Genomic DNA, 5,032 nt, shown 5'->3' with positions numbered 1-5,032 from the left:
GGACACAGGGAAGAGGTAACTATGGGGAGGAAGTGGGAGGGGAGCTGTTGCATTGTGGTAAACTGTGGTCAATGTCATGAGACAAAGTATATGTAAACTGCTGTATGGAAAGTGAATTTGCTCTGTAAATCTTCACCCAAATCACAATAAAAAAAGAAATATGAAAAGAAAAAAAAAAGAAAACGCAAATCCTCACAAGGATTTCAGTTTACTTGAAACCATAATCAACACCCATGGAAGCAGCAGTCAAGAAATCAGACATTGTATGGCACTGGGCAAATCTACAGCAAAAGACCTCTTCAAAGTTCTGAAGAGCAAAGATGTCACTTTGAAGACTAAGGGGTGCACCTAACCTAAGTCATGGTATTTTCAATCACCTCATAGGCATGTGAAATCTGGACAATGAATAAGGAAGACCGAAGAAGAACTGATGCCTTTTAACTGTGGTTTTGGCAAAGAATACTGAAGATGCCATGGACTGCCAAAAGAACAAATAAATCTGTCCTGAAAGTACAGCCGGAATGCTCCTTGGAAGCAAGAATGTCCAGACTTCATCTTGTGCCCTTTGGTCATGTTGTCAGAAGGTAGCATTCCCTGAAGAAGGATATCACATGCTTGGTAAAGTGGAGGGTCAGTGAAAACGGGGAAGACCCTCAACAAGATGAATTGACATAATGGTTGCAATGATGGGCTCAAGCATTGCAAGGATTGTGAGAATGGTGCAGGACTTGGCAGTGTTTTGTTCTGTTGTACATACGGTTGCTATGAATTAGAGCCAACTCGACAGCACCTAACAGCAATAGGGTTATAGGTATTTTCTCTGGAGATTATCAGCTGTTATATAGGTATATATTATACACACACACACACATATACTAGATGAAAAAATGCAACATATATATATATAAGCTGTTTACACTTACATTTCCTACTCTGTGCTGAATATTTATGGTATTGATATCTTTGAAGGTGAATTACATCTTTTGAAAATGTGATTGTAGATAATGTAAATTGTATTGGAGCACTTTAAATTTTGATTCTTTTGCTGAAATTTTTTAATTTCTAGTTTTTACAGAGAAATTCTTTAGTTGTAATTTGGGTGAAAGTTTGCAAAACAAATTCACTTTCCATACAACAGTTCATATACATTTTGTTTCATGACATTGATTACAGTCCTCACAATACAACAGCTGTCTTCCCACTTCCTCCCTGTGGTTACTTTTCCCTGTGTCCTTTCCTACGCATTCCTGCCCTCTGAGCTATCTCCTTGTGTGAATACTTCCCTCCTGATCTCTCATGGTTGATCAGTCTAAGGAGTGCACCCACCTGGTGGAAATTTCACCTGTCTTTTGTTTGGCTGGGAGCCACAGAAGTGAGTTCAACTCCAGGCCCAAAGAGTGGCTTGGGGCCATAGTCTCCGGGGTTTCACTAACCTCTATCATTTCAGCCTGTCTTTTTATGATTCTGAGTTTGGTTTCACATTTTTCTCGCACTCGATCCAGGATGTCCTATTTTGATGCCTTCCCAAGTAGTTGACAGTGGTAGTAGGGCACCACTTGGTTCTGAGATTCATATGGTCCACTTGTTGCTTGGGCTAATTGTTTCCATGTGTCTTTAGCTTTCTTCATTCTTCTTTGTTCAAGGTGAGGAGAGAAACCAATTGTTGTATCTTAGATGGCTGCTTTGAAGCTTTTAAAACTTCAGACACTACTCACCAAAGTAGGATGTAGAACATTGTTTTTTTGTAATATATTATGTCAGTTGAGCTTGATGCCCCCCCACAACCATGATTCAAGTCCATGGGCCCAGTGATTCATTCCCTCAGTATGTTTGACTGTGCCTAAAAAGTTTTCATCACTTTGCCCCATTTTGTATGTGGACGTTCTTATAGCATGTACAAATATGTATATAGAAATATCATCTGACAAACTTATATATGGTCATGGGTATATTCTCTTTTGCCCAAACATGCCTGATCATTTAGCCTGTTCCCCTGTGTATCCACTTGTAAATTAATGTTTGTTATTACTGATGATGCAGTATTGTTTATGTCAGAAGTGTTTATCTTTGTTGTCTGTGCACCTTTCTGTGTCTTCCTTTTCCTTTGTGTTACTGTGCTGGTCACTTGCTTTTGGTATAATGCCTTTCTCAAATAAATACTTATTTTACCTATCTAGCAATTTTCCTTCTCCTCTGCTTCCATCCCTGGTTACCAATAAAGAAAGTGTCCTTTCATATCTAAACCTTTCCTTGACTTTTTATAATAGTGGCCTAATATAATACTTGTCCTCCTATGATTGATACATTACATTCTGCATAATGTCCTCCAGGAGTCAGCTGCAGGGACCCAGGTGAGGAGAGGGAACCCAGGCCACACCCCACAAGCAGTGAGGCAGATAGGCAGGGAGAGGACAGAAAAGGCAAAGAGAACTGGAACAGATCCAGGAGTCAGCCACAGGAACCTGGGTGAAGAAAGGGAACCCAGGTCATGCCCCACAAGCAGTGAGGCAGGAAGCAGAGAGGACAGGAAAGGCAAAGGGGACTGGAACAAATCGAGCAGTCAGTGGAAGGGACCCAGGTGAGGAGAGGGAACCCAGGCCACACCCCACAAGCAACAAGGTGGGAAGGTGGGGAGAGGACAAAAAGGGCAAAGGGTCTGGAACAGATCAAGAAGTTGGCCGCAGGGACCCAGGTGAGATGGAATCCAGGCCACCCCCCACAAGCAGCGAGGTGGGAAGGCAAGGAGAGGACAGAAAAGGCAAAGGGGACTGGAAGAGATTGAGGAGTCAGCCGCAGGTATCCAGGTAAGGGCAGTTAGAAGGGTTTCCAACAGCTAAGGGAGGCAAACTTGTTTGTCAGTTTGTCCTACTGTGATGTCATGTCTCTGTGAGTCTTGAGGCTGTGCCACTGGTGTTTCAATCCCAGTGGGGTGCACATGGTACACAGGTATCAGCCCGGCTTGCAGACTGAAACAGACTAGGAAGAGGAGGAGGCCATCAACTTCTCAAAGAATTAGCCAGGGAAAACTTTATGAATAGCAGAGAAACACAGTCTGATACATTACTGTGGAACATTATGAATAGTCTGGAAACATTGTCCAATACAGAGGAGGAAGATGAGTCACTTAGCTTAGAAAGCTCTCAAAGTAGGACTGGGCAAGAGATGCATTATCAGAGTAAAATATGGATAAGGTAAACCTTTCAAGACATCCATTTGTTGACGTGGCACCACTCAAACTGAGAAACAGCAGCAAGCATCCATTAATAATCGGAACATGGAATGTATGAAGTATGAATCTAGGAAAATTGGAAGTTGTCAAAAATGAAATGGAACACATAAAGATTGATATCCTAGGCATTACTGAACTGAAATGGACTGGTTTTAGCCATTTTGAATCAGACAACCATATGATCTACTATGCTGGGAACAACAGTTTAAAGAGGAATGGCATGGCACTCATCATCACAAAGGATATTTCAAGATCTGTCCTGAAGTAAAATGCTGTCAGCGATAGGATAATATCCATACACCTACAAGGAAGACCCGTTAATACAACTAGAAAACAGAAGAATTGTGGGATGACATCAAGAGCATCAGATCCATGAAGAAAGCAAGAGGTCACTAAAAAGACAACAAAAGAAGAGAAGACCAAAATGGATGACAGAAGAGACTCTGAAACTAGCACTTGAGCAGAGAGTAGCTAAAGCAAATGGAAGAAATGACTAGATAAAAGAATTGAACCGAAGATTCCAAAGAGCAGCTCAAGAAAACAAAGCCAATTACTATAATGAAATGTTCAAAGACCTAGAGTTAGAAAACCAAAAGGGAACACGTTCGGCATTTCTCAAGCTGAAAGAATTGAGGGAAAAAAATTAAGCTTCGAGTTGCAATATTGAAAGATTCTAAGGGCAAAATGGAGCTCTGGTAGCGTAGTGCCTAAGACACTTGACTGCTAACCAGAAGGCTGGCGGTTCAAACCCACCAGCCACTCCTCGGATGGAAGATAGGCCAATCTACTTCCATAGTGATACTGCCTCGGAAACCCAAGGAGGGGTCTCTATGAGTCAAGTCCGACTTGATGGCACATAACAACAACAACAAAACAACAAGGACAAAATATTGAATGATGCAGGGAACATCAAAAGAAGATGGAAGGAATACACAGAGTCACTGTACCAAAAAGAACTGGTCAATCTTCATCCATTTCAGTAGGTGGCATATGATCTAGAACCAAGGGTACTAAAGGAGGAAGTCGAAGCCGCAGTGAAGGAATTGGCAAACAACAAGACTCTCGGAATTGATGGAATACCCATTGAAATGTATCAACAAATGGATGCCACACTGGAGGCACTCACGGGGTTATGCCAAGAAATTTGGAAGACAGCTGCCTGGCCAACTCACAGGAAGAGATCCATATTTGTACCCATTCCAAAGAAAGGTCATCCCACAGAAGGTGGAAATTATAGAACAATATCATTAATATCGCATACAAGTAAGATCTTACTGAAAATAATTCAAAACAGGCTGCAGCAGTATATTGACAGAGAACTTCCAGGGGTGCAAGCTGGATTCAGAAGAGGACGTGGAACAAGGTATCCCTGCATCATTCATATTTTGTCATAGCTGCTTGTCAGATGGATCTTGGCTCAAGGCAAAGTATACCAGAAAGATGTTTCCTTGTGTTTTATTGACTATGCAAAGGTATTTGATTGTGTGGATCATGACAAATTAGGATAACATTGAGAAGAATAGGAACTCCCAAACACTTTATTGTACTCATGAGGAACCTGTACCTTGACCAGGAGGCTGTCGTTCGAACGGAGCAAAGGTACACTTCATGGTTGAAAATCAGGAAGGGAGTGTCTCAGGGTTGTATCCTTTCCCCATACTTATTCAATCTATGTGCTGAGCAAATAATTCAAGAAGGTGAACTGTATGAAGAAAAATGTGATATCAGGATTGGAGGAAGAATCATTAACCACCTGAGATACGCTGATGATACAACTTTGCTTGCTGAAAGTGAGGATGACTT

The sequence above is a fragment of the Orycteropus afer genome, unplaced genomic scaffold, assembly GCF_000298275.1.
Source record: "Orycteropus afer afer isolate SDZICR_OR568_19922 unplaced genomic scaffold, OryAfe1.0 scaffold00656, whole genome shotgun sequence".
Lineage (NCBI taxonomy): Eukaryota > Metazoa > Chordata > Mammalia > Tubulidentata > Orycteropodidae > Orycteropus > Orycteropus afer.
Note: the sequence above shows the minus strand (reverse complement) of the source record.